The sequence below is a fragment of the Chiloscyllium plagiosum genome, unplaced genomic scaffold (genome assembly GCF_037043375.1).
Source record: "Chiloscyllium plagiosum isolate Xiang-an unplaced genomic scaffold, Cpla_swu_hap1 HiC_scaffold_17, whole genome shotgun sequence".
In the NCBI taxonomy this organism is placed as follows: Eukaryota; Metazoa; Chordata; class Chondrichthyes; order Orectolobiformes; family Hemiscylliidae; genus Chiloscyllium; species Chiloscyllium plagiosum.
In genome coordinates this window covers 50919628-50945006 of record NW_028270155.1, presented here as the reverse complement: position 1 = coordinate 50945006, position 25379 = coordinate 50919628, and the positions used below count along the sequence as shown (strand labels likewise).

The following is a 25379-nucleotide window of genomic DNA, read 5'->3' as shown; positions in this document are numbered from 1 at the left end:
ATTCAGACTTGGATCCAAAGGAATCGTGCCATAAAGTTAGCACATTTTTCTGTGCATTAGGTGTAGGAACTGATGATGTAAGCCAAAGCTTGGAAGAAAGTACTTAAAGCATTTGATGAGTACTTAACCCCTCACCCCCACCCCCACACAATTTACTTAATAGAATGGGCAAGGCATAATCTGTGCTTTCAGCATTTACATGTAGGTTCGGGCAGATTATTTAGACCAATAGTCTAGATTGGTGACTGCATTCATGATATCATTTGGGTGGTCCTGCTTCACCTCTGAACCATTTGGGTCTCTGCACAAAATCATTTCCAAAGAGCAATACTTCGAATCCTGGCAGGGAAACAGGGAACTACTTGTTATATGGATTTAAAAGAAAGGAAACATGACCAGAGAGTCAGGGAATTGTTAAGGCTATTACAGAACATATGCTTTTGGAAATGACAATACTCAAACAGTAAAAAAGAAGACAGGAGCCATTAGTGAATTGTGAACACCAATTGTGTAAAGGATGTACAGTATTTCTTGCACAAAATGTTTATCCCTACTGAGCCAGTCTTACTGAACCCATAAAAGAACTTTTGAACAAGGCCAATAACAGACCTGCATTCACAAACAGTCAGAAGCATAACCTCACAAGAAAGTGAGAAAGTAAAAAAAATGAGAAAAATTTCACAGCAAAAATCAGCAGAGGTTGTCCAATTCTAGGCAGGAAGTGAGACTGAGTAAATTTCACAGAATATGGGGAGCCATACGTACAATAAATCAGATAGTGTACAGAGTGGAACAACATTTCCAGACATGGTGAAACAACATCATCCTCATGTTGAACTCAAACAAGCCAGATTGGGATGTCTAGTCAGAGTTCCAGATCATGCTGACCTTTTTTGGACTTCAGTGGCTGGAAGATGCTGCAAATGGTGATCACAATGAAATGGGTAATAGTGATGTTAATGATTATAAAGACTACGTAAATCAGTAAAAGTAACTGTAGACCAGTTGAGAAGAACCTGGGAAGATAGTAAAAAGTCACTATAGGGCTGCTCTCATAATTAGAGAGAGATGACTGGTGGTGGTTTTTTAACCAGAGGGTCACCAGGTCTCAGGTGAGGGGAGAGGTTGAAAAGGAAAGTCCATTATGGTAACTTCAGCTCGTGCAAGAATTGAACTCACACTGTTTGCATCACTGTGCAGCCATCCGGCTTCCTGAGCTAACTAACGCTTAAAGTAATGTTGCTATTGTCCTACTGGACCATTGTGCTATTTTCTACAAGATTTGTGTAAATCATGATGTAGCAGATCATATGATTCCCAACACCAGTAAACAAGAAGAACAGTCTAGAATGAGCATGTGATGAAGGTGATCTTAGACACTGCACTAGAGAGCTGTATTTGATGACATACATGTATAGATGTAAATAAAGCGTGTGACAGGACATAAATAGTTGAAGAGACTTACTTTGTGACAAGGAACCAGCTATCTCATGGTCAGTCGATGTGCAAGCGCCCAAAGTCCAGACAATATCCAACCTGCATGTTGCAAAAAACAGAAAAGCTCAGCAGGTCATAGAGTCCTAGAGATATACAGCATGGAAACAAAATTAGGTTAGGATATCTGATCGGCATGGACGAGTTGGATCGAAGGGTCTAGTTCATATGCTCATCCAGATGTTTTAAATGCTGCAATTGTACCAGCCTCCACCAATTTCCATACAGGCACCACCCTCTACATGAAAAGGTTGCCCCTTAGGTCCCTTTTATTTCTTTCCCCTCTCACTCTGAACCTATGCCCTCTAGTTCTGGATTCCCCCACCCCAGGAAAAAGACTTTGTGTATTTATCCTATCCATGCCCCTCATGATTTCATTATTCCTCTATACGGTCATTACTCAGCATCCGATGCACCAGGGAAAACAGCCCCAGTCCATTCAGCCTCTCCTATAGCTCAAACCCTCCAACCCTGGCAACATCCTTGTAAATCTTTTCTGAACCCTTTCAAGTTTCACAACATCCTTCTGATAGGAAGGAGATCAGAATTGCACGTAATATTCCAAAAGCGGCTTAACCAATGTCCTGCATAGCCGCAACATGACCTCCCAACTCCTATACTCAATGCTCTGAACAATAAAAGAAAGCATACCAAACGCTTTCTTCACTTTCCAATCTACCTGCAACTTACTTTTAAGGAACTATGAACCTACTTTCCAAGGTCTCTTTATTCAGCAACACTCCCTAGGACCTTACCATTAAAACTGGCAGCATCTGTCAAGAGAAATCAGAGTTAACGTTTCAGATCCTGTGATCCTTCCTCAGAACTGCATGTTGCAATTTTAGTTTAAAGCTCAAGATAAAACAACCATAAAGAGTGAAGCATACGCTGGATCTTGAGGTTAAAATTGTGGGTGAATACAATTCCACTCCTAATGGCTCATGTTAGAGACAAAAAAAAATTGCAGATGCTGGAATCCAAAGTGGACAGGCAGGAGGCTGGAAGAACACAGCAAGCCAGGTAGCATCAGAATGTAGCGAAGTCGAAGTTTCGGGTGTACCCCTTCAGGACTGTAACAAGCCCTGAAGAAGGGTTACATCCGAAGCGTGACTTCTATAACTCCTGATCCTGCCTGTCTTGCTGTGTTCTTCCAACCTCCTGCCTGTCTACTTTGGACTCCAGCATCTACAATTTTTTGTCTCTAACAAATTTATTCCACTGCGAAGTTTCTTCAAATGGTGCCCACTTTGAAGAAGTTCTCTGCCAGTCCTGAAGCAGGTTTACACCTGAAACATTGACTTCTCTACCTCTTAATGCTGCCTGGCTTGCTGTGTTCTTTCAGCTTCCTGCCTAATGGCTCACGGCAGATCATGAATGCTTAGTTTTGAGCTGCTAGGTAAGTTCTAGCACTATGCCATTTATCAAGACGCTAATGTCACACCACTTGATGAAGTGTGCCTTTAATGTGATGAAGGGACTTTGCAATAGTTGTGATATCTCATGCATTCGTACTAATCACCACAGACTCCATTTAACATACTGGTATGTTGCAATGCTTTATAGGGTACAAGCTGATGCAGTGGCTGTTTGAATATTGAGTGCATGTTGTAATTTAATACGATTAATGTTAAGAACGTTTTTTTTAAAGTATCTATCAAAATTGTGTTGAAAGGTAGCATTTCAAAACTGTACTGCAGGTTGGCCTTCACAGGTGTTTATTATGATTAAACCAAACACCTGGTTTGCCCCTTACTGATTTCAAATTTATACAAGTTGATTATTATTTCACTACTAAGATCTGTGCAACTGGTTGATTTTTTTCCTGATAATTCAAATGGAACTACTTATGTTGTAATATTTTCACAATTACATTTTTATTTGGATTTTATTGACATTTAATTTGGAAAGAATTTTATTTTTAATTCTTTTGTGTGGTAATCAGAACAAGGAAAGTTGCAAATATGCAAATTAATTTTTGGTCGTGCTTTTCTGAAATGTCCTTTCTCTACTTTTGTTTCTACTTCAAAACAAATGTACTTAAATACAAGAGAGTGCAATATAGTAACGGTTGATTTGAAACTGTTTTATCCAGCATAAATTAGTAGGGTCCTGAAGGCCAAAATGACGACAGGTTACTCGTACACAGTTTAATTAATTGAAAATGGTCATATTGCAGTAAATTGTTATTAAAAGCTCGAATCAGTGTTGCCAGTACTCGACCATAATTGGTACTCTGGGGAATTAAATATTTAGCATTAGTAATGTAGCAGCACTAAGACACAAATTTCTATTTCAGTAATGAAAGGGATTTACTGTAAATGCAAATGGCTGTAATGACAGCTGTGACAAGGGAAACAGTCTAGGCTATTTCAATAAAAGATTTCATTGGATAGCAAGCTTTACTACATTATTTGTTGGTAAGAGATCTGCATGTTTAATTCCCAAATGTAATGCATTACCAAAAGTACTGAGATTTCTAATTGCAAATAGGATGAACAGTTGGCCAAATGTCTTGCCTTAAGTGGCCGAAACATGAAGCTCTCACCAACTAACATGACATCAGTTCATGCTGTTGTCAGTAAAAACATAGACGTCAAAAAGATCTTGTTTGTTTTAAGTTTAATTACATTTTGAGCATAAGTGCTTCCACTGATACAACATGAAAAGTCGGATATTGGGCTCTAATGAGCTGTAGTGGTGGATGGCTGAACACCCTGAGGGATTCCTTCACTAAATTAACTATGGATCAGTATTTGGTTTGGACACAATATGTCTTTTAGATGCAGTTAAAGCACAATTACAGAACTATCTCAGTTTTCTGTTTTCCATCCTACCAAACTGAATTGAGTTGTTTTATCTAAAAATATCACCATACTTAACTGTTTGATATGAACAACAGAGCGTCTGGGGCATCATTCGCCACAAAGCTTGAACTAAACAGAGAAATCCAACTGATATAAAATATAGTATTACAAATATATTCTCTTCTGTGTGGTAGCATTTGAACAGGTTTCTCTAAGTTATTCAAATCATTTTAATTCAATTTTAATTTACAAAAGCAACCATTACAAAATCAGAACAGACATTGAACTTGAATATATTTGTACAGTAATGAGAAATCAACTAGAAGACATGATATATTTTTGAGGAGTTTCACTCCAAATAAGATTTAATCGAATGCTTTGATATCAAATTTGCAAATATTCTATTTCTGAGTAGTGAAAACATGGCAAATTAAGCTAGAGCATGGTGATATATTTTATAAATGTATAAATAAATTTAGCAATATTCTCATCATGGTTTGCATGGGTTTAATCTTGATTGCAAAATTTGATATATCATTTTATTTCATGAAAATCTGCCCCTTTTGGTCTACTGTGACAAATATTGGGACATAATCTGGATTCCAAGTGTGTATAAATACAGATATTAAATAAACCACAGATTTATCATCTTTTCATTTTGTTTGATCTAAAGTGAATTTCTTGTGCAGATTTTGGGAGAAAATACAATGACTTTAATATTGGTTTGAAAAAAAACTTAGGTAAGCTGATTTCCCCCAAGGTAATTTTATAGATAGTTATAATTACATTCTTGTGAGATATCTGAAAACTGCATGAATAGTGAATTTTTTTAGAAAAATTCCAATCTAAGAAACTGTCACAAAGTGCTTTCAGTTGTCATGGCAGCATATATTTTCTCAAATTACCAATGCTGTTTGTTTTGCTTTTATCAGTCATCAACCCATCAGCTGGTCCATTCATAATGATTTCTGGCAGCTCATCAGGGGAATTCAGAACCATTGAATACAGTTCTATCAGTCTTCACACCTCATTGTGTGAAACTGTTTACCATGTCAGCCTTCTCTGTAAATTGTACACAGTTCAGTGAGAGGATAAATGCATGGAAATGAAACCATATAACCTTGTAGCAGTCAGCTGAGATTGAAAGTTTGTGTTGACTGATAATTCACAGGCTTTTACTTAAGTTGGTCACAAAGCAGCATCAAAATATTTGGCTTTGAAGTCTTGTATATGTTAGTTAATTAGACAACGTTTCATTTGACCTAACATTTGTCAGGTTTTTTTTTTGAAGGCGATTCCCCATAATTGGGGCGTATGGTTCAGCTTTCTGACATCAGCCTAATCTTTCACTCTCATTTATGCTAACTTCTTCTAAAGCATTGTCACATTCAGTACATCAGACTTTTTACAATGTCTGCATTGAATTATAACACTGTTGCCCTTTGATACTCTGCTGACTGTAAATGAAATCACTATTACAAATGTAAGGCCATGTAATGTGGTGGCATTTAATTAAAAAATTGTATAAGATTATAAACATTAGTTTGAGGCACAGTACTGTTGTGCTACTTCTTTACAGAAAATGCTTTTTTCACATTTTTATTTGGATTTCTGTCAATTTTTTTTCTGAGGATACGAAATCATACTTTTCAAGGGGTCATGATTCATTTTTAGGACACGGCAGTATATGTCAGTGAACTATTTAGAGTCATAGAAATGTACAGCACGGAAACAGACCCTTCACTCCAACTCGTCCATGCTGACCAGATATCCCAACCCAATCTAGTCCCACTTGCCAGCACTGGGCCCAAATCCCTCCAAACCCTTTCTATTCATATACCCATCAAGATGCCTTTTAAATGTTGCAATTGTACCAGCCTCCACCATTTCCACTGGCAGCTCATTCCACGTACCACACTCTGCATGAAAATGTTGTCCGTTAGGTTTCTTTTTTATCTTTCCCATGTCACCCTAAATCTATGCCCTCTAGTTCTGGACTCCTCCTTCCCCTATTATATTCATGGCCCTCATGATTTTATAAACCTCTGTAGGATCACCTCTCAGCCTCTGATGCTCTAGGGAAAACTGCCCCAGCCTATTCAACCTGTCCCTATTTTTCAAATCCTCCAACCCTGGCAACATCCTTGTAAATCGTTTCTAACTCTGTCAAGTTTCACAGTATCTTTCCAATAGGAAGGAGACCAGAATTGCACAAAATATTCCAAAAGCGGCCAAACAAATGTCCTGTACAACTGCAACACGACCTCAAAACTCCTGTACTCAATACTCTGACCAATAAAGGAAAGCATACCAAATGCCTTCTTCACTATCCTATCTACCTGCAACTCTACTTTCAAGTAACTGTGAACCTGTACTCCAAGAACTTTTTGTTCAGCAACATTCCCTAGGACCTTCCCAATAAGTATATAAGTCCTGCTAAGATTTGCTTTCCCAAAATGCAGCACCTCACATTTATCTAAATTAAATTCCATCTGCCACTCCTCAGCCCATTGGCCCATCTGATCAAGATCCCATTGTAATGTGAGGTAACTTTCTTCGCTGTCCACTACGCCTCCAATTTTGGTGTCATCTGCAACCTTACTAACTGTACCTCTTATGCACACATCCAAATCATTTATATAAATGATGAAAAGTAGTGGACCTAGCACCGATCCTTGTGGCACTCCACTGGTCACAGACCTCCAATCTGAAAAACAACTCTCCATCACCACTATCTGTCTTCTGTCTTTGAGCCAGTTCTGCATCCAAATGGCTAGTTCCCCTAGTATTCCATGAGACCTCACCTTGCTAACCAGTCTCCCTTGGGAACCTTACTGCTTACTGAAGTCCATATAGACCACTTCTACCACTCTGCCCTTATCAAGCATCTTTGTTACTTCTTCAAAATACTCAATCAAGTTTGTGAGACATGATTTCCCATGCAAAAAGCCATGTTGACTATCCCTAATCAGTCCTTGCCTTTCCAAATACATGTACATCCTGCCCCTCAGGATTCCCAACAACAACTTGCCCACGACTGACGTCAGGCTAACTGGTCTGTAGTTCCCTGGCTTGTCCTTACCACCTTTCTGAAATAGTGGCACCACATTAGCCAACCTCCAGTCTTCCGGCACTTCACTTGTGACTATCGATGACACAACTATCTCAGCAAGGGGATCAGCAATCACTTCCCTAACTTTCCATCGGAGTTCTCGGGTACACCTGATCAAGTCCTGGCAATTTATCTGCTTTTATGTATTTCAAGACATCCAACACTTCCTCCCCTGTAATGTGGACATTTTTTAAGATGTCACCATCTATATCCCTACATTCTAGAACTTCCATGACCTTTTCACAGTAAATACTGATGTAAAATACTCAAAATGATCAAAAGTTGAAACCTTAGATAAGTTTCTTGTTTCCACCTCTGGGCCAATGAATCCAGCTGCAGCATACCTTGTGTTCACTTGGGTGCTGAGATCAGTGGAACCTTCTGGTTTATACAGGGTATGACTTAGTAATACAAAAGCAGTATCTTTCTTCACTTAACCTGTGAGGGAGTTGTTATTTTTAACAATTGATAATTAAAATATTGTTGAATGATGCTTTTATTGCTTTTTAAAACTGATACCTATGATATGATAAGCTGAAAGCATTTTAATAAAAATAATACATAATGGGTTGGTTGTTCATTGTAAACAGCTAAACCAGCACATTGTGAGAAGATGCAGTTATTCTGGATGTATGGTTGCTCACTGAGCTGCAAGGTTCATTTTCAGATGTTTTGTCACCATACTAGGTAACATTATCATTGAGCCTCCAGTGAAGCACTGGTGTAAGTGGCCCACTTTCTGTTTGTGTTTAGGTTTTCTTGGGTTAGTTTGCTGTGGTGATGTCATTTCCTGTTCTTTTTTTCAGATGCAGTTATTCTTAAGCAAATCTTGGAATGGTAAATTTCTGTTCCTCTCCTGAACTTCCAAAACCTAACATCTACTGTCCTTACAGAGAAGTAGAAAATGTTGAAGGCAGGTTGACCTTTTTGTGCTCGTGGCCATTTTAAAAGTGATTTTGCCAATTGACTGGGAATATTTGCTTAGCTACGAAGGGTCTGTTTCCGTGTTTTACATCTCTGACTCTACTGATTTTCACAAATTATACATGTCAGTGAAGAAAGGAACTGTCACAAACTGATGTTGTAAAATCTGAATCTTTGATTTTAATTTTTTTGTAGCATTGGAGGTGATTCTGAGTTATGGAAACTTGAGTTTTGGCTCTGAGGTTTGACTGCATTAGTTATCACAGCTATGTGGGACATTCAAATGGAACTTTGGATCTTCCGTGTTCGTTTACAATTTTTGTATGTTCAAACCCCAAGAATATCATCTCCCTCTATTCTCCCAATCACAATATTGATAAACGAAAAAATAAATCACTCTTCCCCACCAAAAAGACCCCTACTCCAGTTTTGCTAATCCAAAATGTTGGTGATCATAACTCACACAGATGGCTGATATCCTTGATACGATTGTTCACAACAACAAAAACAAAGAAGCAAAGGCAAGATTCTAAGCTCAGTCTCCTACAGACTGTCCTAGAAATGTGAGTGAAACAATTAAAATGTGTGACATTCCCTTAAAATATGGGAATAAGTGGCAATCCTGATATTTTAAACGTTTTAATATAGATTCCTTTGCTTCATGCTTTTCAAAAGTATAACAATTCAGAATATCAAAAGAAGGGACTAAAGTTGGTGATTGGATGAAATATAGACATACATAGCTTTTAAGAAAATAACCTCTTTTGTTCAAATTCTGTCAATGAGCATAAAGTAGCCCGCAGAAAATCAAGCAATCAAACCTTTCAATGTATTTGTAATTACTAGTCACCAGTAAGTACCAAAAACTGACCAAATTGTTCAAGTAAGTTATTCACATTACTTTCAAGCACTGTTTTTCTTCCTGAGTATTTTCTGAAAGCTATTGCTATTGCGATACTACCCTCTGTGCTGCCCATCTGTTCAGAAGGAGTAAGTAAAAGTGTTCACATGGCTGCTTAGAGTCAAGTCTTTTTCTTTACCCAATGTGCAAGAAAGATGACTGCAAGGGGAGGATTGAATTTTTTTGGAACTCTTAAAGATGTTTGACTATTTGAGAGATTATTTTATGTATATGTTCAAGAGGCAAAAATGACACAGCTGGGGAAGAGGGGTGGTAGGGGGATGTGAATCAACCCTGACAAAAAGAACTGGTTTAATTACAAACGAAGGTTACATATTTAGTGAAAGAAGAGTAAACATAATCCTGGTAAAGTCAATTACTTTGTCACCACAATAAGATCAGAATGCTTTTGACTTAATGTTAAACTAGTCTTGCTTGAGAAATCCTAGTACTATGGAATACACTGAGATTAATGAGAGTGTGGATTCCTATTGCAACACAATTAAGTTAGAAATTAAACTGAAAGTTGCATTCTGTAAAAAGGAAACAGTTATCAAGTGAGACTAACAGATTATATTCTTGAGCTCAAAAGATATCTCTTACCACAGTGTGTATGGCAGGAACTTCCAAATCAACCAGAAGATACTTTTGTTCCAAGAATTAAAGGGGAAGCCAGATGGCAAATAAATTGACATGGAATAAATTTAGCAATGAGACCATGGCCATAGAAATGACAGAGTTTTAAGCTAAAAGACTGTTGTTTACTTGGGGGTAAATCCACTGAATTTAGCAAACAACCTGGCCACCACAGCCAAGTTTGCCACCTCAGAATCAGAACTTTAGCTATTATCATTATACCTACCAATCCTCTAAATGTTTCCACTTTCAATCAAAATGTTATGCCTTTGGGAATGTTGGTCACAAACAGATGGCATCAGGAGTAGAGGGAACAGTAATGCTTCAGGTCTCAGTCAAGCACCAGATATGGGTCACAACAGATCTCGAGCTCATTCAGGAGCTTGCAAGTCCTCAAATATGAATATAGAAACAGTGGATTCTATCAAACAGGAAGATCAGAAGTTATACTCCATCAGAGAATGTGAAAAATAACACATGCAAGAAGAGAGTAATAGGGCTAAAGATATACTTCCAGAGCCAACAGTAAAAATGGAAGTCAATGATATAGTTGCAATAGTGTTAAATATCCCAGAAGCAAAGTACACCTAATCCTCCTTGTCCGCAGGGATGGGGCACACACTTCCTGCCAACAACAAAACTTGTAGATATAGCTCTTGTGTACTGCATAATCGGACCGGACAAATCAATAAGAAAAAAGGAACCTGAGACTAATCTCACAAGTATGCGAATCTGTGGATAATAAGGAGAAATCTCGAAACAACATTCCTTTAAGCAAAACTGTTTTGAAACTGACTAGTTATTCTAATAATAATATATTTGGACAAATTGTGTTAGCGTGAAATATGATGATACATTCAACTCTTGCTATTGCCCCTCTCCAAATTAAATAAGAGAACCGTTGAATGAATGCTAGTATTCTTAGAGCCGGCTCCATGAGCATCCAGAGCAAAAATACTCTATCACTATGTCATCAAGTATAACCAATATCACTCAACATTGAATAGTGATGCTGAGGGAAGTATCGTGAGTATGAAGAGATCTTTGCCTAAGCATTTGCTAAATGTGAAGCTGAGAAGTAATTCTCATATTTCTCTTCTACACAAGCTTGACAATTTTCTGTTTGCTCACAGGAAAACCCAACAGGCTACATTAGGTTGCCACTCTTCTGAATTAATGTTTAAAAATGCTACTCTGATAAGGTTTAGTTTGCTTGACATTGATGGTAAAGTAAAAGAAATGCAACACAAAATGAAGGTGAGTCATGGTACACGAGGCATGTAACTTTGAGAGTTTAGTGCTGGTCAGAAGGTCAAGGTGAAAAGACTGAGGGATTTAGGAAATAAGCTGTCTGTGGTGTGTTTATATATTTTATATATATATATTATAAATTACTTAGATGAAAATGTAGATTAATGTGTTAGTAAGTTTGCAGACAATACAAAGATTGGTGGAGTTGTGGATAGTACAGAAGGTTGTCAAAGGATACAGCGGGATATAGATCAGTTGCAAATATGGACGGAGAAATGGCAGGTGGATTTAATGCGGATAAGTGTGAGGTGCTGAACTTTAGAAAATCAAATGTTAAGGAAAAGTCTACAGTTGATGGCAGGACTCTGAACAGCATTGATTACAGAAAGATCTTGGGGTTCAAGTCCATAGCTCCCTGAAAGCACCCACACAAGTAGATGGGGTGGTAAAGAAGGCACATGACATGCTTACTTTTATTGATTGGGTACTGCTTGCCAGAGTCAGCATATCATGTTGTAGATTTATAAGACTTTGCTTCGGTCACACTTGGAGTATTGCATTCAACTCTGGTCACCACATTACAGGAAGGACGTAATGTCTTTGGAAAGGGTACAGAAGATATTTACCAGGATGCTGCCTGGATTAGAGGGTATGAGCGACAAGGAGAGGCTAGAAAAACTCAGGTTGTTTTCTCTTGAGTGGGAGAGGCTGAGTGGAGACTTGATAGAAGTCTATGAAATTATGAGATGCATAGATAGGGTCGATGATCAGAATCTTTTTTCTAGAGTTGAAGTGTCTAATACAAGGGTACGTGCATTTCAGGTGAGAGGAGGAAAGTTCAAAGGAGACCTGAGGGGCAAGCTTTTTTACACAGAGTGGTAGGAGTTTGGAATGCACTACCTGGGGTGGCAGTGGAGGCAGTTACAATTAGAGCATTTAGGGACTTTTAGATAAGCACACGAATATGCAAGGAATGGAGGGATATGGACCAAGGACAGGCAGACTGGTTTAGTTTCATTTATTCCTGTATTCCTGATGAAGGGCTTTTGCCCGAAACGTCGATTTTACTGCTCCTCAGATGCTGCCTGAACTGCTGTGCTTTTCCAGCACCACTCATCCAGACTCTGACTGGAGATGCTGGAAACCATTGTTTTTACTTAGTTTCATTTAGCACAACATCATATCTGTGTTGTGCTATTCTATGTTCTATGTGATCCATGTTTTAGTTGCATTCACTTACCTAGTGGAGATTTAAGGGAGAGTGTCAGTGTCATCGAGATCATTTGCTTGAAAGAAGAAATCTGATAAAGAGAGTACAATAATCTAGCTATAGTCCAAACACCTCCTGTATTCCAAAGTAAAAGTCAAACCTGTAGTGAAAATTACAAAGAAAGAAAGTTTACCAATACAGGTAGCTCTCGGATAGCATGCAGCATTCGGCAGTTCCGGCAGCATTCTTGAAAAAAAAACTACTCTTACCATATGCCTGACCTAGCAACATAATTTGTGGTAAGAGTAGTTACTTGCAGTCAATCCCTGACATTGCCCGAAATGTCAATTCTCCTGTTGAGAATGCACCAAAACTTGCACTTATGTTGCTCCATTTTCGTTTTTTGAAATTATATGTCAGTTATGCCAAGTTCTTATTTTGGTCTTCCATACAGATGCTAGATGCAACAAGGATAACTACAAGTGCTACTACTGAAAGCACTAAACTGTGGTCCTGCCATAAATGTCATTTGATGTTGAAGATGGAGCTGAATTTAATATTTTTCCATGTGAATGTTGTTTATAAAGATTAAGGTACATAGGAGAATATAGTAGGTATTTTTATTAGAAGATAAATAAAAATGGTGACACCACAAGTGGAGAAAATGAATGGAAAACATCAGAAAAAGAACAAGTGCTCCTTGGTTTTCAGCTGTCATCAAATCAGTAGCATAATCACTGAAAAAAATCTTTTAAGGGGTTGAATGGCCTATTCCTGCTTCCTGTAAGCTCAAGAGACAGAAACCCCACTAATTTCCTGTATTTTTATGTAACTTTAGCACCCAAGGAGACAATATGAACGTACAAATTAGAGCAGGAGAAAATCACAAGCACCTTAAGCCTGCTCTGCCATTCAGTAGCATCATGGCTGACCTGATTACTTCACATTCCTGGCTGCCCACAATAATCTTGCACACCCTCATTTCACAAGAATCTATTTACCTCTGCTTTAAAAATATTCAGAGACTGCTGCCATTCCCTTTTGAAGAAGAGTTGTAAAGATTTTCACAACCATCTTCAAAAACAAATTCTCCTCATCACTGTTGTAAATGCGTGATCCTTTAGTTTTAAACAGTGACATCTGATTCTAGAATTTCCACAATGGAAAACCTTCTTTTCACATGCATTCTGTAAATACCTCTTAGGATCTGATATATTTCAATCAAGTCACCTACTCTTCTGAACTTCAGATGTGTTCCTAAACTGTACAACTTTTTTTCATAGGACAACCTGCCCATTTTAGGCATTTGTCTAATACATCTTCTCTGGTTTTCACCCAATACACTTCCATCCAGTAGCGAGACTGATATAGTACACAGTACATCAGATGTGGTCTCATGGACTCACCAATGTCCTGTATGATTGAAGCATAACTTTTGTATTCCATTCTCTTTTTAAAAACTGATAACATTCTGTTAGGTTTACTAATTCTTTCCTGTACTGCATATTAATCTTCTGTGATTCATATACTCAGGTACCTAGATGCTTCTATATTTCAGTATTCTGCAACCTCTCACCACTTAGAAATTGTTTCTTTTCATATTCAGTCATGTAGACACAATCAACATGGGTGATGTCGTCAGGAACTCTAGAATTAACAGAATGGGAATCTAGGGGGAGGTGATCACAGCGACATCATAATGCTGAGGCTGAAAGCCAATGGCAGAGGACTGCTCACAGTTATTTTCTTCTTGAGCACTAAGACATTGATGGTTGTGATTGCACTCAGTGGGAGGGGTAGGTGAGCTGATGTGTGAGTGAGGGTTCTGCATCTACAACTGGTCACAATATTTGCAGGGAACGAATGCTGATGTTGCACAACTGAGATGTTGATGGTTGAGGTATACAGGCTGTGTACTCCTTGGCTATCAAGTAACGTTAACACTCGCTGTATGTTGCATCTCCTTGGCACTCCACTGCGGAGGAACTGCCTGAGATTGGCTGTGTTCTGAGAGTCTCTGTTGGAAAGCCAGAGCCAAAATCAGAGACAGCCATTGCCATGTACATACATTGCTAACCCTACCCACATGATGCCACTGGCGGTTGTTGTATGCACCCCATCATATTTCATCCTTAAGGACAAATGAGTGATGGTGCAGAGCATAATGAATGACCTAGGCCCAACACAAAGACACAGACAGCCATATGAACAGCAAAAACAAACATTTTACCACAAATTCAAACCATGTACACAAATGTCAGTTGTGGGCTCCACAAGCTATCACAAGACCTTTCGTCTCTTCTCCCTCTCCGCCTGACTGAGCTCCCCTGTTGTATATCTGATGGAGAGCGCCAGTTGTGTAGTATAGCATGTTGTCCCTGAAGATTTGATGGGTGACCTCAGGGGTGTTTTTGGCTGGCTAGGCCAAGGTGAGAAAAGGTTACCTTCCTGGTCTAAACTTCCAGGGATTGAGGAAGGGAGAAGGCAAGTTGGAAGGACCAGATACATTTACAGTCTCCTGAATGCATCCTGCCAAGACACCTGTGTGTGGCCGCTTTGGCTTTGGTGAGGACCAATTCCTGGGCTGATGGGTTACAGGTACGTACAACACTCCAGCAGACTCTGAGAGTGTTGACCCTGTCTCTGCATTGTCACTGCCAACCTGTCAATGGTGACAGTTAAATGGTCTCTGGATTGGCTGCATTGTTCCAGCTTCTCAGCACTGACAGTCATTGTGTTCTGAATGTCTTTCTGCCTATCATGTGCAACTTCGAACATTCAAGGTTTGTATACATATGAAAATCAGAGTTGAACAAAAGGTCAGACAGCTTCTGAGAAGCAAGAGTATCGACGTTTCAGGCATAAGCCCTTCATCAGGAATATGGTGGGGGAATAAGGGGCTGAGAGATAAATAGGAAGGTGGTGTTGGCGGGGAAGATAACTGGGAAGGTGATATGTGGATGTGGGTGGGGAATGATAGTGACAGTTGAAGGGAGGTTAGAGAAAATAGGTGGGAAGGAAGAGGGACAGGTAGAATAGTTCAAGGGAAGTGTGCCAAATTGGAGTGTTGGATCTGGGATGCTGAAAACATTTGAACATCTCTATGAAGTCCTTCACCACTGACACCAGAATCTGTGGGCTAAGGAGGCGCCTGTTCGGCAGACCTCCTTCAAGTGCCACAGGCCTAGGCATTCCTCCTTCACCCATCTGCACAATTATGGGTGTGAGGTCCTCAGTTTTCATACATCCCATACTCCCATCACCTATTGAGCCAACTGATGATTTGCCGCTGGTGGGAGTCCAGTGGGCAGCCTGGCCTGAACTATCTTTTCCTGTGTAATCCAGAGGAGATGGTTGCATCTTGGCTGATGTGCTTGGCTTACTGGTTGCAGCTGTAAGACACAAATAGCAGAGGTGTCATAGATGATGTTAGAGGTAGTGCCTGATTCAGCACACTGCCTGGTGAATGTTGCAACTTCAGCATTCAAATAGTATTCACTCAGTTGCCAGGACATAGATGTGTCTCCATCCGCCTGGGAACCTGTCGTGGTTCAGCTAGAATGAGTATTCTCTCCTTGTGAGTGGTAAGGCCTCTGACATCCGGAACTCTGGTGCGCCCTCAATCATTGCTTCACCTTCATTCTGCTCAGTGGTGGGATGTCTTCTAAATGTAATGACAAAAGGGACCTAATGGTTTAACCACAGATAGATGGCATGGCTTTTAGTACTGGTGCATGCAGGAAACTGTGAGAATGCATTCTGAGAGACTGAGAAGACATTGTGGAGGGGATGTAGGGTTAGTGTTGTGGGAGGATCATGATAAGGGTAACAAGTAAGGGTAGATGTTGCATGCAAAAGAGCAGGTGTCCAGAACAGAAGCCTTGCTGTGAGAGGTGAGTGCAGTATCAGAGCTGGAGTGAGTGTGAGGTGGCAGAAAGCAGAAAAGGTACTTACACTAGCAGCATGGAGAAGATGTTTGACCTTTTTTCAGTACTACTGCCCAGTCCTCCAAAACCTGGACAGGGCCACGATCCAGATAGAAATCTCTGACCAGACAGCCACCTTCATCTACTTTCTAGGTGAGATGGTTCCACTGTGCACCATCCCATCATGCAGGGCGTCCATATCCCTGTCAGAGTAGCCAGTTGCCAATTTGCACATGGTAGCCATCACCATCCAGGGTAGATGCTTGCACTCCTCCAGGTGCACTGCAGGCTGTTAAAGATGACACACCTACAAGGGATGTTGGTCTTACAGCATTTGCCTGATTGAGTAAACTGTTATTCCGTAACTGGTGCCTGTTAAGATTATATGGAAATATAATGTGATACTCACCATTGGGTTGATCATGACAACGAAAGTGGCAAATTTGCTAAGATATGGAGAGAACAAATCATCTATTCTCACCCTCCAACAAACTCATTGCAACTTGCCCTCAGCCAAAAAAAAAGACATTCTACCCAGAAAGAGAAAATGGTGATGAAACTCAGTGGTGACCTTACAGAGGTATATAAAATCATAGGGTCTTTTGATATAAAATCAAGGTCTTTTCCCTGTGGTGGGAGAGTCAAAAACTAGAGGCATAGGTTTAAAATGAGACGGGAAAGATTTAAAAGGGACAAGAGGCAACGTTTTCACTCAGAGGGTGGTGTGTCTATGGAATGAGTTGATGGAGGAAGTGATGGAGGTTGGTGCAATTGCAACTTTTAAAAGATATCTGGATGAGTACATGAGTAGGTAGGGATTAGAGGAATATGGGCCAAGTACTGGCAAATGGGGATAGATTAATTTAGGATATCTAGCCAGTATGGACAAGTTGGACTGAAGGGTCTGTTTCTGTGCTGTACATCTCCATGATTGTAAGCTGGTAGCATCTGTTGAGAGAGTAACAGAGTTATTGTTATGAATGCAATATGACTTTTTTTAGAAGCAATATGGCATGTGACAGAAAATGGAGGACTAGATGTTGACAGACGAGCAAAGCTATCAAGATATGGGTCATAGGCAACAGTGTGAAAAGTGAATTTTAAGTCAGACAGGTATATCCTCGAACTAGGAAGCTAGGGAGGTGACTCTTGGGTCCCTTGTTTGAGACATGGTGAAGATGATTGTTGAAAGCAGAGCGGTGGATGTTGTCTTAATGGACTTCAGGCAGGAGAAAATGAGTGCAACAGATGTTGGAGATCAGAGTCGAGAGTGTGGTGCAGGACAAACACCTGTAGGTCAGGCAGTATCTGAGGATCAGAAGAATCGATGTTTCGGGCATAAGCCCTTCATCAGGAATGAGGCTTGTGGTCCAAGCTGCTGCGAGATAAATGGGAGGAGGGTGGGCCTGGGGGAAAGGTAGCTGAGAATGCGATAGGTAGATGAAGGTGGGGGAGAAGGTTGGAGAGGAGGGTGGAGGGATAGATGGGAAAGATGATGACAGGTCAAGGTGGTGCTGAGTTGGAGGCTTGGGATTGGGATAAGGTGGGGGAATGGGGAAATGAGGAAACTGGTGAAATCCACATTAATCCCTTGTGGTTGCAGGGTCCCAAGGCGGAAGATGAGGCATTCGTCTTCCAGGTGTCGGGTGGTTAGGGTTTGGCGATGGAGGAGACCCAGGACCTGCATATCTTTGGTGGAGTGGAAGGGAAAGTTGAAGTGTTCAGCCACCGGACAGTGAGGTTGGTTAGTGCGGGTGTCCCGGAGACATTCTGTAAAACGATCTGCAAGTTGGTGACCTGTCTCTCCGATATAGAGGAGACCACATCGCGTGTGATGGATACAGTGGATGACATTCGTGGAAGGACAGGTGAATTTCTGTCGAAAGTTGAAGGATCCTTAGGGGCCTTGGATGGAGATTAGGGGGATGTTTGGGTGCAAGGTTTGCACTTTTTGCCTTGTGCAAACCCACCTTCATCTACCTATTGCATTCTCAACGATCTTCTGCCCCCAGCTTCCCCCTCCTCCCAAATTTATCTTTCAGTCCCCTGGCCCACAAGCCTCATTCCTGATTAAGTGTTTATGCCCAAAATGTCATTTCTTCTTCTTCTCGGATGCTGCCTGACCTTAATGGACTTCAGTAAGGCATTCGACAAGGTTAGACTGGTTAACAAGGTTAGATCACATGGAATACTGGGAGAACTAGCCATTTGGATTCAAAGATCGGAAGGTAGGAGACAAGCTGGTGTTGGTGGTGGCAGCTTTTCAAACTGGAGGCTTGTGACCAGGTGTGCCGCAGGGATTGGTGTTGGATCCATTGCTTCTTGTCATTTTTATAAATGATATGGATATGAATATAGGAGGTATGGTTAGTAAATTTGCAGATGATACCAAAATTAGACAGCAATGAAGGTTATCTCATGATCAGATGGGCCGATGGGCCCATGAGCCGATGAGTGGCAGATGGAGTTTAATCTAGATAAATGTGAGGTGCTGTATTTTGGTAGGTAACTCAGGCAGTTAAATGATGCCTAGTTGGGAAGATAGAAATATTAAAAGTGTAGCAACAATATCTTAGTGGCAGAAACACATCAGGAAAATATCTAAAATGGGATTCATTAGTAATAATTGTTGAATGCTACATGATAATAAGGTATGGGACAATTTATATTCAACAAAATACATGAATGAGAAAAGGCTGAGGATCAATATTGCTGTTTAAAACAAGTGCTGGAAAATTGAGAAATTTCCAAATTGGAATGGATGCGTTGCAGCAATTAGCTATATGGTTACAAAGAAAGGAGCAAGCTCTAAGAAATGATTAGAAATGTGGGAAAACTGTTTGGAATTTGAATGTATATTTCTAAAAGATTTGAATATATGTTGTAATTTAGCACATTACTTTTTTTGTTTTATGTTTAATTATTATTGTATGATGTTTTAAAAAGAAATAAAGGGAATCTGTTATCATTTGGATGGTTCTGTCAGAGATGCCTGAGACCAAATGGAGCTAGGGAACAGGTGATGGTTATATGCTATTTAAGCGATAATTCGGTGAGAACGGAGTACATACATATGGAGAACAAGTCATCAATGTGTTGAAGTTTTGTGATGTATAAGTTGAAATAAAATTTTGACTAGAGAAACAGGTATCTGAATTCTGTCTTAGTCTACCTTTTAACTTCAGATGTTTAACAAGGGCGACTTTAAGTTTGCCACAACGCACAAATTTCACCAAGCATTAATGGATTAAATTGCTCAGTCTTCGATGCAAGATTTTTACTCAAAGGTTCTCACCCACCTCATCTTCTCGAACTACTAAGCCTTCTTGGCCTCTGCATGTCCTTCTCACTCACTGGGGACACCTCAGCAGACGTCCTGCTAATGCATCACTACTGATGTCTCTTCCATCTGCTTAGTTCCTCTCTCTATTTCAATGCTTGAGTAGTTAGTCCATAACCTGATCAAGAAACCTAAGGCCAGTGAATGGGTGGTGGACGTCAGGTTCCTCATTCTGTATGAGAGGAAATTATAGAATTAACAGGAGAGCAGCATAATTATTCATGGGGACAGGGAGGCCTCAATAGTCAGCCAGTCTAGTAAGCTTCATTGTGTTGTGCTTGCTGCAGTCCCATTACCACCAGTGCTGACTCATTCTTAATCTGCACTTATATTCCTCTTGCAAAACAAATACTCTGTTTTATGCAGGTAAAAGCAGCACCAAATGAACCTCCACTTGGAAGAAGCTAGTGCCAGAGACTCTCAGTGGCACTTCTACCTCTGGGGCAATTAACCCTCAGTTAACCAGCAAGCCTTCAGCTGACCCGTCTACCAGCTCATAGATTTTTACCGTGGTGAGTACTCTGGTTTAGATTTAGGAGTACAATTTGATGAGCATATTCTCTGATATATCTTCAGAGCTGGTTGAGAAAGACACACTGGTCAGGCAGCATCCGAGGAGCAGGAGAATCGATGTTTTGGGCAAAAGTCCTTCATCAGGAATGATTAAGGGCTTTTGCCCGAAACATCGATTTTCCTGCTTCTCAGATGCTGCCTGACCTGCTGTGCTTTTCCAGCACTCTCCACTCTAATCTCCACTTTCGCCTCACTTTCGCCAAGAAAGACACGCCCCTGATCTCTGGCATTCGGAGGACTACTGGAGACCTGGTAGCAGCTCATGACCCAGGCAGAAGGTGATCCCATGTTCTCAGCCATGAATGAATTTGTCAAAATGCACAAATAAGTATTGAAACACCTGACAGGCAGGTTTGTCAGAGGTACTTGATAAACTGGATTAAAGGATGGTGAAGTGACCATAAGACGGAAGAGCAGAAATTAGCCCATTCAGCCCATACTCCGGCATTCAATCATGGTTGATGTTTCTCAACCTCATTCTCCCGTAACCCCTAATCCCCTTGATACTTGAGAATCTATCTATCTCTGTCTTAAATGTACTCAATGACCTAGCTTCTACAGACGTCTGTGACAATGAATTCCATAGATTCACCACACTCTCTGGCTGAAGAAGTTTCTCATTATCTCCATTCTAAAAGGTCTTCGCTTTACACGAAGGCTGTGCTCTCAGGTCCTAGTCTCTCCTGCCAAAGGAAGCATTTTCCCAACATCTATTCTGTCCAGGCCATTCAGTGTGTTTCAATTAGATCCCCTCTCACCCCTCTAAACTCCATCAGATATAGATTCAGAGTCCTCAAACATTCCTCATATGTTAAACATTTCATTCCTGGGACTATTCTCATGAACATCCTCTGAACATGCTCCAAGGCTTGTACATCCTTCCTGAGATTTGGGGCCCAAAGCTGGGCACAATACTCCAAATGTGGTTTGACCACAGCATTAGAGAGCCTCAGAAGTACATCCCTGTTTTTATATGTGAGTCCTGTCAAAATAAATGCTATAATTGCATTTGCCTTCCTAACTACGTACCCAACCTGCAAGATTACCTTGAGAGAATCCAGGACGAGAACTCTCAAGTCTCTTTGCACTTCAGACTTCTGAACCTTTTCCTTTTAGAAAATAGTCCATGCCTCTATTCTTCCTACCAAATGTGTATGACCTCACACTTTGCCATGTTGTACTCTATCTTTCACTTCTTTATCCACTCTCCTGACCCGTCCAAATCTTTCTGCAGGCTCCCACCTCCTCAATGCTACCTGTGTCTCCACCTATCTTTGTATCATCTGCAAACTTACCCAGAATGCCCTCAGTTCATCGTGAATGTATAAAGTGAAAAGCTGTGGTCCCAACACTGACCCTTGCGGAACACCCCTAGTCACTGGCTGCCATCCCGAGAAGGACCCTTTAATCCCTACTCTCTGCTTCCTGACAGACAGACAAGCTTCTATCCATGCTAGAACCTTGGCTCTAACACTATGTGCCCTTTATATTACTCAGTAGCCTCCTGTGTGGTACTTTGTCAAAGGCCTTCTTGAAGCTCATGTAGATAACATCCATTGGCTCTCTTTCATCTAACCTGCTCAATACTTAAAGAATTCTAGCAGATTTGTCAGGCATGACATCCCATTGATGAAACCATGCTGACTTTGCCTTATTTTACCATACACTTCCAAGTATTCAGAAATCTCTTCTTTCACAATGGATTCCGGGATCTTACCCATGACTAAGATTAGGCTGACTGGTCTGTAATTTCCCTCTCTTGCCTACTCCCTTTTTTAAACAGAAGTGTCATGTTAATGATTTTCTAGTCCTCTCAGACCCTTCCTGATTCTAGCGATTCCTGAAAGATCACCACTAATGCCTCCACTATCTCTTCAGCTCTTTCTCTGAGAACTCTGGGGTTTAGTTCATCTGGTTGAAGTGGCTTATCCACCTTCAGGCCATTCATTTTATCTAGCAACTTCACCTTGGTGATGGCCACCATACTATACTCTGCTCCTTCACTCTCTTGAATGTTTGGGATATTTTACTCATGTCTTCCACTGTGAAGACTGATGTGAAGTAATTATTCAGTTTCCTTGTTACACACTACAAAACCTCCAGTGTTATTTTCCACTCTCTTTTGCCTCTCTTTTCCTCTTTGTATATCTAAAGAAACTCTTAAAATCTTCCTTTATATTACTAGCTAACTTACCCTCACACTTAATCTTCTCTCTCATTTTGTTTTTTGTTGCCCTCTATTGGTCTTTATAAGCTTCCCAACCTTCTGATTTCCCATTATACTTTGCCACATTATATACTTTCTATTGCTTTTATGGTATTCCTGACTTCCTAGTCAGCCAAGGTTGTGACATTCTCCCTATACCCTGCTTCTTTGTCCTCGGGATGAATATCTGCTTTGCCTTCTGAATTACTCCCAGAAACTCCTGCCATTGCTGTTCCACTGTCTTTCCTGCTTGGCTCCTCTCCCAGTCAGTTCTTCCCAGCTTCTCCCTCATGCCTCTGTAGTTGCCTTTATTCAGCTGGAATACCATTATCTCTGATTCTATCTTCTCCTCCTCAAATTGCAGAGTAAATTCAACCATATTATGATCACTGCCTTCTAAGTGTTCCTTCACCTTAAGCTCCCTTATCAAGTCTGTCTTATTGCACAACACTAAATCCAGTACTGCCCGTTCCCTAGTGGGCTCCAACACAAACTGCTCCAAAAGGCCGTCTTGTAGACATTCCACAAATTTCTTTTCTTGCAATCCACTACCAACTTATATATTGAAATCCCCCATGATCACTCTAACTTTGCCTTTCTTAAGCATCTTTTCTGTCTCCTGGTGTATCTTGTGCCCCAGCTCCTGACTACTGTTTGGGGGTCTGTACATAATTCCAACTATGTTTCTTTTACCTTTGCAGTTCCTCAATTCTACTGCACTGATTCTACACTATCTGACCCTCTGTATTGATTTAACTTCATTTCTTCCTAAGGAGACAACCTCACCTCCTCTGCCCACCCGTCTATCTCTTTGATACGATGTATATCCTTGAATATTCAGTTCCTAACCTGATCCTCTTGCAGCCACGTCTCCGTGATGCCCACCATATCATAACTGCCACTTTTGATCTATGCCACAAGCTCGTTTACCTTTTTTCCTTATACCACATGCTTTCAGAAATAAAACTTTCAGTGCTACATTAGCTGTTCCTCCTCTTATTATCATTCATTTGTCCAGTGTGCTTGAAGTTTGATTGCTTACCCTTTCCATACACTGTCCTATTTGTACCTGTGCTGGAGATTTTAATGAGTTCTCTTGTGTCCTGTACTCTTACCTCCTCCTTTAATTTGGGTTTTCTGATTTCTCCTATTACTGACCACACCCCTGACCTCCATCATCTCCCCCCCACCCCCCACTTTGCCGCTCAACCTCGATTTAGTTTAAAGCCCTGTCTACAGCCCTAGTTAGGTGATTCACTAGGAATCTGGTCCCAGCATGGTTCAGATGAAGACTGTCCAATCGGAAAAGGTCCCTTCTTCCTCAGTACTGGTGTCATTGTCCCATGAATTCAAACCTATTTCTCTCACACCAATCTTTGAGCCACGCATATACCTGCTTACTCTTATTGATCCTGTGCCATTTAGCTTGTGGCTCAGGTAGTATTCCAGAAATGATTACCTTTTCAATTTCTGCTTTTTCATTTGGCTCCTAGCTGTTCATACTCCCTTAGCAGCCCTAGCTTTACCTGTGTCATTAGTACCTATGTGGACCATGACCACTGGATCTTTACCTTCCCACTCCAAGTTCCTCTGCAGCCCAGATGAGATATCCTGAACCTGTAGACAGACTCCAATTTTCAGTATCCTGCTGGCTCCATGATCAGCTAACAGCTCATTGAATGCAGCGCAATCTCAATTGATCTACTTCTGATCCTTTGTCTTATGGCCTTGTGATCTATTCTTCCTCTCCTTCCCTGGAGAATTAGCCAGTACAACTTCCCTTTGCATCAAATCAGAGTTGGTACCTGGCAGCTGTAGCTTGACAATTTCTTGTCCCAGACATAATTCAATTATGTCTGTGCCACAATGCCCAGGATGCTTCATGGCTGCCAGCCTCCTTGACCTTTTGTGCATGCAAGTCAACAGCGGTAAACCATCTCATCATATTGTCAAGGCTTCTTGGGAATCAACACACAGACCACTTCAGCCCTTCAACACTCCACTTTGGAGCTTAGGAACACGTACGGCTTGCATGCCTTTGCCAAGACATATTACGTGCAGGGGCATATGAGCATCTCATAAGTTGCTTTCTGTGCACATGTATGTCTCTGAGCTCACTTTCTTTGCAGGAACTCACATTGTACTTATTGGAAGCTGGTAACTTCTGCATAATTTCTGTTAACCCTCTATAATGATCTTACAGTCTAAGTGCTTTCTATTGCTGGAACCATCTAGTTTTCATACTGTTGACACCATATTTCAAGGCCATCTACACAGCACTTCAGATACTGCAAGCCAGGAACAATCCCCACACTGTTGTTTGAGTGTCTAGATTCAGAACATAGCCCAGAAGAAAGGAAAACTCACACCCTGCATTGTCAACAAGGTGGGTGGTGAAGAGGCTAACAAAGAACAAAGAAATGTAACAGCCCACGAACAGGCCCTTCGGCCCTCCAAGCCTGAGCTGATATAAATGTACTGTCTAAATCTGTCGCTCAAGTCCTAAGCATCTGTATCCCTCCGTTCCCCACCTACTCATGCGTCTGTCCATATGCATCTTTAATGAATCTACCATGCCTGCGTCTACCACCTCTGCTGGCCAGTGTTCCAAACGCCCACCACCCTCTGTGTGAAGTACTTGCTAGTTCTTTTTCCAGCTGATTGATACTGGAGACTACATTACATTACCTACAAGCAAACCTGGGTGCACATCGCAATAAGGCTCAGGCACTACAACTCTCACTACTGCATGCACCATTTCCACTCAACAACTCTCATCTACCTCATCCTCCTGAACTACGAAATGTTCCTGCCCTCTGCACTTCCTACTCAGTCAGTTGAGATACTTGGATTCTTGTCGGACTAAATGCCTGATTAACTATAGTCAACACCATGGAATCAGATGAACCCATTGACTATATGTGATAATACCTTGTGACTGACTCGAGTCCCCTTCATTCCACTAAATAATGCTCACTTTTAAGTGTGGCAGACTGGCTGCC

The 25379-nt window shown here is 40.7% G+C and overlaps 1 long non-coding RNA gene across 3 annotated transcripts in view; it reads left to right on the top strand.

Annotated features, from left to right (window-relative positions):
• The window catches only part of LOC122558431 (uncharacterized), a 150303-nt gene that overhangs the window by 67666 nt on the left and 57258 nt on the right, over positions 1 to 25379 (top strand). For all 3 annotated transcript variants that reach the window (XR_015759953.1, XR_015759954.1, XR_015759955.1), the window contains exon 4: positions 19965 to 20110. This is a non-coding gene — a long non-coding RNA (uncharacterized LOC122558431). The remainder of the gene's footprint in view (positions 1 to 19964; positions 20111 to 25379) is intronic.